This window comes from Cyclopterus lumpus, chromosome 9, assembly GCF_009769545.1.
Source record: "Cyclopterus lumpus isolate fCycLum1 chromosome 9, fCycLum1.pri, whole genome shotgun sequence".
NCBI classification, from domain to species: Eukaryota; Metazoa; Chordata; class Actinopteri; order Perciformes; family Cyclopteridae; genus Cyclopterus; species Cyclopterus lumpus.
The window spans coordinates 9,794,645-9,808,866 of record NC_046974.1 but is presented as its reverse complement, the minus strand read 5'-3'; the positions used below and the strand labels follow the sequence as shown (position 1 = coordinate 9,808,866).

General features: G+C 44.5%; 1 protein-coding gene across 1 annotated transcript in view; it reads right to left on the bottom strand.

Moving 5' to 3' along the window:
* The window catches only part of fbrsl1 (fibrosin-like 1), a 253,704-nt gene that overhangs the window by 192,514 nt on the left and 46,968 nt on the right, over nt 1-14,222 (bottom strand).

Sequence of the window (14,222 nt, the reverse complement as noted above, 5' to 3'; positions counted from 1 at the left end):
GCTGATAGAGAGTATATCAACCCACAACAGACAACCTTTTGGTTGTATTCATCTCACGCGATTCATTTTGATTACTTAAAGCTGGAAACATTTGTCATTAAAGACAGCAAAATCAATGATTGCAGAAAAACTGTATCACGTCCTACAGCTTGTGAAGACATTGTTAATGTGTTAAAACCTTGGGTCTTGCAATTTGTTAAATAAAAATAAAATATATATATATATATATATATTATTATTTGGAATTCATTCCTAGGCTGGGGGTTGATTAAGATGAGAGAAAAACAATGTATGTAAACTACATTTTAGCTCAAAAAGCCATTGCAACTTGATTAATTGGGTTGTCAAATGTTCAGAAGGTCTTGGTTGACAAATTAGAAGCTAGCAATTTACTGTAATGTACGGTGTATTTTGACAGAAGAAGATGCAAACACTAAGTTAAGAATACCAGATCAAGAGATAAATACAGTGAGTGTAGTGTAGCTTCTGGCACTGTGCAGCGTCCTGTTGTCCTCGTGTATCAGTACTGTATCACTGCGCCTCTGTACCAATATCACCAAGACCAATCCCTGTGCATTTTATATACTTAACAATTCACTTGACTCAGATGCTTGTTTGAAACAGAGGCAGAGATCTTCACTTTAAGACACTATATACTGTTGAATAACACAGGACACAAGGGCAACACAGAGCATTAGAGCACTAACATATTTATCCTGCCTCCACCGACCACAAATACACACAAACGCAAGGATGTACGCACGCATACACCAGCCGCCCTCTCATCCCTCACCTGCCCAGTGCAGATCCTTGACCAGGGCGCTTGTTGGAAAAACCAGAGGTCAAACCGTAAAGCAATTACACTGGCAACTCATCAACCAAGGGCTGACAGCAATACAATTACCTCCAGGCTGCTGCGCCCTGCAGCAGACAAGTGAGCGGAGCGAGAGGGCTGTGTTTAACTCTGGATGTATCAGCGCTTGCTGTATAATTGCACCCTGCCGAGTGCACTCTAATCCTGTGTTTAACAGGTAGAGAGAGGAGTGCAGAGAGGAGGAGAGAGAGAGACAGACACAGAGAGCGAGCGAGAGAGAGGTCTATCTAGGTGTTACCTGAGGCCTTGGCATCAAGCCAGTTCACCGGGAAGAAGAAAGAGAGAGATATGAAAATGGTGCCAGGAGAAAAGAGAACACAGAGCAATCTCCCTGCAGTCTACGCTGGCAATACAGCAGCCTGACAACTCACTCCTGAGGGATATAAATAATTACTGGAGATGATAGAAAGCGAGAGTGAGGGAGGGTTCCCACGGTGAGGGCCGCTACAGTTTCATGCACACCTTTTACGCGTTTCTTTATGACCATCCACTGTAGGCTGATTATGAAACATCTATTGTGTAATGTGTCTATTAGTCATCCACAATTCATTCTTTTCCACACACTTTGAAAGAAAAGTGCTGCAAATTGTATTCTATTTGTTCAAAGGAATATTGGTATGAAACTGGTTCAATGTGGTTAATATTGTTTTATATTCACAAAGTGTTTCCTTATGGAGTACTTACATTATGATTTTTATTGGTAAAGTGCATCATGTCAAAAAAGAGGCAAGAAACACTGAAGTGGCACAATTGTTTTTTCTGCTGCACAGGATTACTTTCACTCCAAGTAATCCACCTGTGTCTACAGATCCTGTATATTTGCATCCACACAAATGTAGATGCAACTTAAGTAAATTAATTGACAAATTAAATAACCTTTTAGAACACATGCAGTTTATCCATGCAAACACCCCCAGATTGGTGCACATCTTTAATAGAGACCATAGGGCCTCTATATTCACACACACACACACACACACACACACACACACACACACACACACACACACACACACACACACACACACACACACACACACACACAGAACCCTGCACGTACAAAAACGATGCGGTTTGTATTTAATGGTACATTATTCTGCTCTCCCGGGTGCTTCTTGTATGAATCCAAAACAGTTTCAAGAGGAAGCTTGCTCCAAATATCATACACATCATTAAGGCATGGACAACCCTACAGAAAAAATAATAAGTTAAGGAGACTAATTAATGAAAAGCAGATGGGAAGCAGGCTCGATGGTGGAGGAATTAATGAATGGATAAGTCAGCAGCAGCCAAGAATCACAGGAACAAATTAAAAGCTACCATATCCAAGTAGTTCTTACTGAGTCAGCTGATTATTGGTTGAAGTGGCACCTATTACCCTCTGCCATTGGGAGAAGCCCTTCACTTGAGTCTGTACCCTGCTCCTGCACCAGCTGCCTCTGTGTAGGAACCAGTCAGTGGTCTAGTGGGGCATGTAAGTACAGCGTCAGTGGATCCCAGTGGGTCTGAATGATGTCTCCTCAGCTACTGTTGTGTCAGAGCAGCGATGTGAGGCCGAGGTGTTGGGTACCGCCGCGCTCGCTCAGCCGCTACAGACGCTGTGCTCTCAAGTGTGGTGAGATGGGACTGAGTTTGGTAACATGTCTCCAAGACAAGACCAGTAGAAAAAAGGCTGCAATGGAAACAGGTCTGAGAACTGAAATCATCCGAGGTGAAAACAGGTTGGAAGAGAAGCTGCATTTACAGGTGAGTTGTGTACGCTGTATGGCTGACAGAAAGAAAAGCTGCTCAAGTTTCTCTTCTCAGGACTCAGTTGTTATCCACCTTGTTTTCGATGCTGGACCTCATGCCAGGTGTGTTTTGGTTCGCATATGAAAGTGCGTGCATACGTGGCACATGGGCCTGCGTCGGGCCTGCTGCCACTCAGAGGATCAAACAGCAGCAGTGGCTGTGCGCCTCTCGTCTCACTGCCTTCCCTGTAATGAGGAATGATCCCTTCGCCTCCCGTGGAGGAAGGACATGTTTATACAGCTCCTGCTCACAGGCAGCGGGAGGAGAAAAACTGATTACAGAAGCACTCTGGTCAAATGTCAACACAACACCGCATAAGTAGCAAAAAGACACACATCAAACGCTGCGGCAAGAGTGTGAACAGACGGCTAGCGCTTAGCGAATCAGCTAAAAACAAACAAACCTTTTGCATCTGCAAATAGAGGAATTTCCTCTTTGTTGACCCTTGCTCAGCCCCGGTAGAGGATCTAGTGTTCCTGCCCTGTGGCTCTTTCAAAACGGGGAGCTGACTGGAGCGCCGCAAACGCTGGAAAGGAAACAGCTGCCAACTCATCGGGAAGCCCTCGTGAAGCCCCTGCGTGATAGAGGAGCAGGTTTGTTGCAGGGGCAGCGATTCATTACAGGAGCCCCCCCTCTGTGAAAATTAAGACTGGAATCAGAGCGGAGGGATAACTGTGACTCATCTCGCTGCCATTTTTCTATTGCAACTCAACTGCTAGCGTGATGAAATAATCACAGTGGATAGGCTCTCCTGCACAGCCAGGCATCACGGAAATCTGTACGCCGGAGGCGAGGAGCAGTGCTTGGCGAACACAAGGAGGAAAGGCAGATTTGGCCCACCTGCAGTATAGCCTGGGTCAGTTTGAACCGCACATAATGGCCCTCGATGGGTGCATGTGAAATGAACAGGGCCGATGAATAACCACTAACCCCGCCAGTAAACACAGGCTATAAGGGCTCACATCTACTGCAGGGAGAGAAAGCTCCCGCACAGCGCTGAGAGGGTAGAGAAGGATAAGAGGAACGGAAAAGAAAGGGAGGAAGAGGAAGTGAAGACAGAGCGGAGGTGTACACCAGTCAGCCCAGCCAAAGGTGGTGTGTCTGGGCAGATGCCAGATCACAGACAAACTAGGCACAGTGACAGATCTATTCCCCCTGCTGCCTCCAGCCAGCTGTCACTGCAGATAAACACAAAGCGCTCCTCTCTCCAACAACAGCACGCTGTAATCTGGTATCGACAGCTGATTCTGCCTCACAACTCTTAAGGAGCGGAGGGAAAGACGCTGTGGGTCAATTAACTGACAGAAATGAAAAGTGGACAGAGGAGAATAGAGTTTGCACAGCCACAGGAACCTTCGCTCAGGTGCCGGGCAAAAGGGTTCTCACAGCAACTTCTACAGTCTTGTCAAAGGCAGACTTTGGATTTAAATACTTAAATACTTATGGGTATTCCAACAATCCCCAAATAGTAAGATCAAATCCCCAAACTCATGCACAGCTCATGTCTTTGTCTCCGCTCTCAGACCCCCCCACACCCAAAATCCTCTTCCCCACATGACACAGTTCCTCCATCAAAAGTGTCTGCCAGAAGTTCATCGGTTTGCATGAAAACGGTGCCCGTGCAATCACTTTATATGGAGGAATAAGCACCCTGAGCCTCCAAATCACTCGCACTGCCATGTCCTGCTTCAGTCTTTCCACGAGGCATTGTGCACGGAGCAGTGGATCCGCACTGTGTGCTAGTTGTGACTGCCTGTTTACGTTTTCACAGGGAAAGTTGGCAGCTACAGTGTGCCGGGGCCTGCCAATACAAGCCCAGGCCTCAGCTGACCCGGCTTTGTGTCTCTTTACACAACAAAACTTTACACAGCCTCTATAAAAAGTAATACCACACGTACTTAAGTTCAAAGACCGTCACATGAAGTGAATGCTGGGGAGCTGTTCTTACCCTCATCCATTCAGTCTCTCCCGTCCTCCCTCAGGCTGGTTAATGACATCAGGGCATGTACTTTTAAAAGGTCTATTCCCCTCATGTCCGGTGACTTAATATTCAAACTGCCTTATAAAACCGTTGCTGCCAATCCTGTACTCATTCTTCAGCCGACTAGCACCTCATTTTATCCCTATTACATTCTGCTGGAGCGATGTAACCCCGTCTCCCATCCCCCCGAGTCCCCCTCGGAGCCAAGGAATTCATCAATTCATAGCAATCTGCTGCTAGTACCATAAATACCTGTGTAGTTGACCCTAGCCAGACCTATTGCTGGAGATCCAGCCCAGAAATCAATGCTGAACAGCTGGATCTGGATTAGACAAAGGCTCGTACACCATTAGTTGCTCTGAAGCCAGATAAGTCATTTTTCCATAGCTGCTCTATTTGCAGACCTGGGTCAAACCAATCGACTGTTTGTTTGACTGCTGTGTGGCTGCTTCGAACACATGGTGGGTGGCTTTTGCCACACAGGGAGCTGAATATGTAAACGTATAAGAAATCATCTGCCAAGCATTATTTAAATGGTCCTGATACGGGTGAACTGAGTTGATAAGTTCCACATACCGTGTTTGTACTTTTTGAAGATGAGAAACATTTTCTCAGTCCTTATTGTGGGAAACTCTCCTTGAGATACTGGTGGATTCAAGGATAAGAGTTTTCTCTCATAAAAATGGAATGAAAATGAACCATTAAATATTTCCATTAAAGCAGACTTCAAATCCCACATCTGTGTTGCTGGCTGTCAGATTTGCTCCCTGCTCTGTTTATACAGGGAAGTTGTCCGGAGATGCTTTTAGAGTTGTTCCTGTAACATTTCTCCTTTACCAATACGGATTCTGATACCTGGTCTTGCATATCAACTGATATTGAATACTAAATACAAACAGACTGAATACCATATAGCTCTGGCTATATTACGCTCTCCACGAGCACCTGCACAATCGCTATTGCACTTGTGCAACTCTACGAGATGAGAAAGAAGCCACATGGCTCACTTGTGTTGTTATTGCTCCTGTGTGGCACAAAGGAGCTGGTAAATGGAGACATGATGGACCCAGGCCGTAGTGCTGGGCCCAGTCGGGCGAAGGGAGGCACGGGAAATCACAGAACCAGGGCTGACCGGCACAGACTGTCGGACAAAGAGAAGGTTTTCTAAAGGCACTCTGGTGTTCTGAAACACTACCAATCTCGTCCACAGGTACCATCAACAATAAGTTCCTTAGTGTAGCTTTAAGCTGCGATTGGTATAAAGTTCCTACGGTTTAGGTTGACTAAATGAAGATGCTAGTAAAGTCAGCAGAGTTCTTTGGTGTATCACTGCATTCTGACAATGTGTTACAGAAGCTTTATACTAAATATTTACAGTAAACAGCACAGGTGAAGATGTTGAGATATAAAACAGCCCTGTAAGAAAGGCTAGATCTCAACAGTGAAAAGAGAAAGTATGTAATATTGATTGCACACCTCTGACTCAAGATGTGTGAATGGCTGACCTTCCCTTCCTACAAGTTAATGGCAAGAACACACATTCTCTCTTCACCACAACTAAAGCGGATAATCCACAGATTATACAAGTTATTTTTCTGGGCTTGCAAAGAATAATGATAATAATAATAATCACATTCATCCACATAGCTTATTCCCAATAGCCAACCAACCTCCGGAACAAAAACAACTTAACCTTCCTCTCCTCTTTTTATGGATCGGAAGCAGTTGACATACTGTGACATTTACCTCTAGTCAAAACACTGCAGCTTTCTGACCGCCTGTTACGCAAACTCTCCTCTATCCTCCAGACTCGCTCCCTTTAAATGTTACCATCAGAGTTAAGTACACAATGGCTGTTCTATGGTTTCCTCTGAGTGTTCGTGTGTGGACAGACTGCATCACTCCGAGCCGGGAGTCTCTGTGAGCCTTGTTAAACTTTACTTTAAGTGGCAGCCTGCATGACCGGATTGTATTTGGTCTCAGCTGTACCGTAAAGAGCACATCAAAATTAAGTCGTTGGAGCACTGAAGTTGTGAGCTCTAAATTGCCAACATAACAAGATCAGAGGCCACGATAATAACATAAGTGTAAATACAAAGTAAAAATCAGTTTGGTCAATTCTAGATTTGTGTCTACAATTGATTCCTTGAAGATTTTGCCATCAACTTGTCTCGCATAGAGGGTGGGGGGGGCAACAATACTATCAAGCTTTATTTTTCTTTATCCCAGTATAGCAACCTGCCTTTTTGATTTAAAAAATCAGATGCTGTGGATGATTTCCATGCCAATTTAGTGTACCAGGATGAATGTCAATATCGCAAGAGGACCTGGATTGCACGATTTATAGAGCCAGTTCAGCTTTTTGTTAATATATGGGAGATGCATGTTTATTTCATTTGTTAATGTAATCCAACTGAGTCATAACACAATCAGGACTGAAGATGAAGATGATCAATGGAAGGCCAGGAGGGTGCCTGCTGGAGCAGGCGCATGCTTTGGCTGGCCGCTCTACACATAATGAGGTCTGATCCAAGAAGAGAATCAATGGTGATGTGACGGCAGGGGTTAAAGGTCAATACGACCCCGACTCCGCCATGTGTGTGTGTGTGCGTGTGTGCGTGTGTCCATGTTTGTGTTTGAGCAAACCGTGTGTGTGTGTGTGTGTGTGTGTGTGTGTGTGTGTGTGTATATAGTGTATGTGTATGCTACTGTTCTTGTCATTTGTCAACCGGTCGAAAAGGTAATTACTGTTTCGAAACATTGACTCATTACAACATGAAGGCAAATGGCTTGTCTGTTCTGCCTGAATCATTGACAGCATAATAACAGACCATCTGTCCCGTCCCCCGTCCCCCCATGAAGCACTAAGTGGTGTACATTCATCATATAGTAAAGAGTGAGTGTATGTAATAACATGACACCAATTCCATGTTATTTGACCAGCTAATGTAATAGATGGTGATGTCTCTATTAGTGGGTGAATAGTAGGATGACCTTTGAGACAGATAGACAAATTGCCAAAAAAGTACTGAACAGGCCCTCCTCCAATAATATCTATATCTCAGCATGTCAGGATGGTGTTGTGTTATGGATGACTGAAACCGGTTCTATGGCTGTAAACATGGTCACCACCTTCACCGGCAGGCAACTGGTGTCAGTAGTCGTCCTCCTTGTAGACCTGTCCTCCTGCCATCGCGCCAAATGTGCTGCTTGTCTGAAACACCACCGCTATGTGGCCGAGGTAGCACGACAGGTGAGTGAAGGTGACTGGCCATCTGAAGAGGTGAGGATGTCATTTGTAATTCAGTGATTCATGATGTATAAAGATTCACATGTGGGGCTCGCCATTCCTGGACTCAAAGAAAAATGTCAGGAATGCAGGGGCAGTGCTGTTGTGTGGGAGTGTGGTATTCATGTGCGTGTGTGTGTGTGTGCGCACACTCACAATTTCCTTAACGTGTCTTCATGAGCGTTATATGCATATGTCAGCTTTCTGTCTGCCTTTATTTCCAGCTCGCCTGCCAATCTGTCAATCAGTGCATGTGTAGAAAGAGCCCCGCACTTCTCTGTGTGGGTTGCAGGCATCCGTCTGTCAATAGCTCTTGCTTTCTCTCTGTATTTGTCTGTTTGTCTGTCTGCCAAGCTGCCAGTCAGAAGTGTTTGCAGAAAGAGAGAAGCCATCTTTTCTCAGCTGAAGGGCTCCCCACAGAGAGAACTGAGCAGCCCATCTATCTCAGTGGTATTTGTGATTGCCAGCGGAGTGATAAGATGCCCCCGGGGCAGCGCTCTGTGCTCCGGCAGGCAAGGATCTTACGCTGCGCTGATGAGTGCTGTCTAGAAGCTTTATCTGGGACAAAAGCGGCCTTGTTAAAGCTCAACACCCGCGCTTTAACTGGCCGTGAAGAAACAGAGAGAGAGAGAAACTGTGGGGTAGACGGAGGAAAAACGTCTCCGGCTGAATATAATTACCTAGTTCAAACAACGCTGAATATGGTAAGTAGCACTTATCTCTTCTACGACCTTCCCGGCCCGCGCATTCCACTGTCATGGAAACTTAATAGAGAGAAAGATGTGTAATCATGCTGTTCTTTGCGGCAGTGTTCTCCATCTGTAATGTACAGTATGGGCAGCCACAGTCAAAATAGTGGTATAATAATAATAATGTTAGCTCACTGAGTTAAGTACATTTGTGGTACTGAAATGAGCCTTGGAGGACAATGTTCACTGCTTGCGTTTAGTTATGAAATAGCCTGAGCCGAAATGGAAATTGCCATATTATCTACTCATCCTGACAACAGTCACAATAGAGAAGCGTGTATTAGTGAATTTAGCACACGGTGGGTCGGCAGACATACATGTCAGCCTTCATCAAAGCACAGATAAGAGGAAGTATTAGCTTTGTCACGGCAGCTGAATCTATTGTTACTGTCGTCCTCACACAAAAACCTATAAACACATCATTTCCTTTGCAGTTTTGATAGAGATTCATACGTTTTTGTGGCACCAAATGAAGTCAAAGATTATTGCATTAAAATTATCTGAGTAATAGAAGCATGTGCGCTGTCTTGTAATAGAACCTAATTTAACTATAACAGCACAAATACTTTAAATACTACATGATGTTTTAACAAGTACGGCTGTGAAATGAGGATTTACACAACGCGGCAGTAACATAATATCTGCAGATTTATCCAGTGATATGCCACGATTGGTATGTAAGATATGTGCTCTCCTGGGATCACGACTGCTGTTTTTTTACATTACATTACATTACATGTCATTAAGCTGACGCTTTTATCCAAAGCGACTTACAATAAGTGCATTAAACCATGAGTCCAAACTCAGAACAACAAGAATCAAGCAAGTACAATTTCTTCAATAAAGTTAAACTACAAAGTACTATCCGTAAGTGCCATTTAAGTGCTACTAAAGTGCTAAACAACAAAGTGCTATTGGTACTCCTACGGCATTTAAGTGCTACCTATTCAAGGTATAGTCGAAAAAGATGTGTTTTTAGTTTGCGACGGAAGATGTAGAGACTTTCTGCTGTCCTGATGTCAATGGGGAGCTCGTTCCACCAATGAGGAGCCAGCACAGCAAACAGTCGTGATTTTGTTGAGTGTTTAGCTCGAAGTGAAGGAGCTACAAGCAGATTGGCAGAAGCCGAGCGAAGTGAACGGGCTGGGGTGTACGGTTTGACCATGTCCTGGATGTAGACCGGACCCGATCTGTTCGCAGCACGGTACGCAAGTACCACTGTTTTGAAGCGGATGCGGGCGGCCACCGGTAACCAGTGAAGGTCGCGGAGGAGCGGAGTTGTGTGGGTAAATTTCGGTAGGTTGAAGACCAGTCGAGCAGCTGCATTCTGGATGAGCTGTAGAGGTCGAATGGCATTAGCAGGTAGACCTGCCAAGAGGGAGTTGCAATAGTCCAGCCGTGAGATGACCAGAGCCTGGACCAGAACCTATGCCGCCTTCTGAGTGAGAAGGGGTCGTATTCTCCTGATGTTGTACAGCATGTACCTACAGGAGCGTGTTGTTGCAGTAATGTTGGCAGTCAGGGAGAGTTGACTGTCGAGCGTCACTCCGAGGTTCCTGGCAGTCAGAGTCGGAACCAGCACTGAGTTGTTGAAGTTAATAGTTAGGTCGTGGGTGGGAGAGCATTTTCCTGGAAGGAGGAGAAGTTCAGTCTTGTCCGGGTTAATTTTCAGGTGGTGAGCGGACATTCACTGAGAGATGTCGGTCAGACAGGCAGAGATTCGTGCTTCTACCCGTGTTTCGGATTGGGGAAACGAGAGGATCAGTTGGGTGTCGTCGGCATAGCTGTGGTAGGTGAAGCCATGCGAGCGAATGACAGAGCCAAGAGAGTTGGTGTACAGAGAGAAGAGAAGAGGACCAAGGACTGAACCCTGAGGGACCCCAGTAGTCAGAGGACAAGGCTCAGACACAGATCCTCTCCAGGTTACCCGGTAAGAGCGGTCGGTGAGGTAGGATGAGAAAAGTGAGAGCGCGGTGCCTGAGATACCCAGGTCCTGGAGGGAGGACAAGAGGATCTGGTGGTTCACTGTGTCAAAGGCAGCGGAAAGGTCTAGAAGGATGAGGACAGAGGAGAGAGAGGCTGCTCTAGCAGTGTGAAGCTGCTCAGAGACAGCAAGGAGGGCAGTCTCTGTTGAGTGGCCTGTCTTGAATCCAGACTGGTGGGAATCTAGAAGGTTGTTACAGTGAAGAAAGGAGGAGACTTGGTTAAAGATAGCTCGCTCTAGAGTTTTGGAAAGGAAGAGAAGGAGAGAGACAGGTCTGTAGTTGTTGACTTCAGATGGGTCGAGAGTGGGTTTCTTCAGGAGAGGGTTGACTCTTGCCTCCTTCAGAGAGTTAGGGAAACAGCCGGTTGTTTTGTTTACATTCATGATTTTCAAGCATGGAAGCCTTAATCTTGCGCCCCTTAAGCGTCACAAATGTTCTCTCCTCATAGAAAGGCAGCATCAGCTTGGTAAAGCAGAGTGCTTCAGTGGAGTGCACAGACGTGTAAATCCTCTGTGCTGTCATTTGGACTTAGAAAATGTACGCCGCACGAGCTGTAATTTATCATCCTTTTTGTAAGTGAGCAACCACAACCTGACTAATTCCTGTTTGTGATCACAGAAATGGACTATTTGTGGTATGTTACACTAACGCACAAATCTTAATCTGTGTTTAAAGTAACAAGTCTCAATTCATTAAATCTTTTTTTTTCTTTTTCTTTTTAGATGAATAGGTATTCATGTCTCTTTACGATATCTTTGGTGCGGAGTGGGTGTGACATTTAGCCTAAACGTATGCGGAGCAGGTCGATGACCCATTGACATGCCATGGGTTATCTCTGAGATGCAGCGGGCCACTCGGACGTGTTTTGTGTGATGTGTCCTCTGCAAAACAAGCTTCTCTACTATTTGACATACCGCAAGCAAAAAAAGCAAGCGATGCATGAAACGCGAGCGGCAAGCAACCAACCCTTCCTGTGCTCAAGAGGATTTTCCAAGGAAAGACAAAATAAATGCCAGCTGCTTGGAAGAGCAATTAATAGAGGCTTCCAGAACCTGCTATTATTATAGAGTAGAAATGTGTTGTATTGAAATGCCACAGACACCTTGAATTTATGTTCAAGTGGTATATGATCAAATACGAAGCAAGAATAGGAAATGAGATGCTTTTTATAGGCTAGAAGCCCATTTTCAAAAGGCATATTCAATAAAAAGGAATAAAAGACTGACACAGAAAATGTCTCATGATTTAGGTTAGAAAAATGTCTTTGCACTGCTGGTCCTGCAACAAAATTGCAGTCCTTTAACATCCAAAGCAAGATAGACAGAGCTAAATATATTGTATATTTCATATGAACTGAGTGGCTTGAATGTATGGATCACAATGTTTTTAAGACAGTGTCTTTTTTTTACCAGTGTTTGATGATTTCCAGTTACTAGAGTATGTTATAGAAAAATGTGTGTGTGTGTGTGTGTGTGTGTGTGTGTGTGTGTGTGTGTGTGTGCGTGTGTGTGTGCGTGTGTGTGTGTGGAGGGTTTCAGGGCAGCTGGCAGGTTAATGAGCTCAGTAATAGGCCTGCAGACTACCGTTCACCCCTTATTAATGGGAGACTCGGCTGTTAGTCCACACAGCTCAGTGGGCCCCTTAACAGCCAATCACAGGTAGTCTAAACACTGACATGCAGCCAACACAAGCTTCTCCCGACAACATGCTGACAGCAGAGGATGAGCGTTTAGAGGGTGTGTACTGTATGCGGTTTACAGAAAATAAATATTGTTCGTTAACTATCAGTTGTGCGGACACATTTGGATACTGACATACTTCTAGGAAATAGGGAAAATGGATAACATGTAGTCTATAATCAAACATATGATCAATAAACTGCATCTCAAACACAACACATTAATCTGATGTGTGGCCCCACATGGCTGTAGAACATGGACACATTTTGTCCACGATGCCAGCAAAGAAAGCAACACAATAGAAGCCCGACACAACAACAGTGGCGCTTTCGGCGAAGCAAGCTCTACTGCATCAGCGCGGCGGTTCATAGCAGACGATCATCCCTTTTTACCGCTGATTACATCATTGAAGTTGAGAAGATTACACCGTTTTTACGCTCCCACTGCGGCACTACAAATGAGAGGCTTGCAAGCTTCCAGCTGTGTACCTAATAATGCAGTCTGTTTAGGATTCTCATCTCCTCCATCAGCCAGCCTCTTACATGTTTCAACATTTAACAGCACACGGCTGGCAGTTTACATCGGGCACATAATAGGGGAAGTGGAGCCAATATGTTAACTGATGGGTTCAGACATTGGCAGGGTGTGAAAAGCTTGGCACAGCAGACAAGCCTTAAGAGTTTTCTCTTTCCAGGTTGAAGTGCATTGTGGGTTTTTTCTTTGTGTTGACATCGAGCAGAGTGGATTGCCATGACAGCGGATCATACAGACAGTGGAAGCAGTATAATCGGAGCAAAGTGGCTGTACAACTAAAAAGATTGAAACACAATAGGCGTCCAGTCCTCGAGAGTACATTAGCTGAAAATAAGTCACAGGCATTTTAGTCCATAAAAGAAGTAGAGAAATGAAAAGGCAATAACACAGCTTGTAATGACAACTAAAGAAATCAACAAGAAATACAGCTCTCTTTCTGAAGGAGCTCTACAACATTGTTTGGATAACACGAGAACATTGAGCTGCTTTATTTGACACCACTTAAAAAGCACATTATTTTGGCTTTAATATGATTTAATTACAGTGCTGCCAGCTATGATGGGCATCGCGGCTCCCTGTCTTGGCAAAAAACAGACTGTCGCTTAATGTGATTAATTGGTGCTTTTTTGTATTTCCATATCAGGACTGTCATTCAGCAATCATAATGGGAAATAGAGTAAATGATAGATTGTCATCTCTCAAATGGCTTTGTTACTGATCTAGTCTACATGGCTTCAGAGAGACCATCAGCGACTGGATCAACGCTTAGCACTGACACAACTTGCTTCATAAATCACACTCCTTCTCAGAGTCTTAACTTGGTCTGCATTGTCCATCGCATATACATGTTGATAAATCTACATCCAAAAGATGCTCCTGTAGATCTTGCCTCATTGGCAACACGTTTTTATAAATTCTTGAATTTGTCTCTTTATCTTGGACCCTTGCTTCTAAAACCTGATGGAATAGCCTACACGCCTCAGCTCTGCATGTATCTGTCTGTCTGTCTGGTTGGCTGGCTGGTATTGATTCCAGGCATTAGGCATCCTATAACATAGTATAGACTGAGACTTTAGGCTCCAAAGGAAAGTACTTTATGGATTAACAGTTTGGGTAAATATACAAACGTACAACCTTTACCCAATCATGTTTCAGTTGGAGTATTATTGGTGTGTACAGGCCTACAATAGCAGACACACAATAAAGCTCACTGTCACCATGACAACATTATCTTGCCTGTTTGGAAGCAATATGTCACCTGTTGTTCCAAAACGTAGAACATGATTATGCCAGATTGAAGTAAGAAAAAGGCAAAGAATAGGAGTGAATACTGACACACA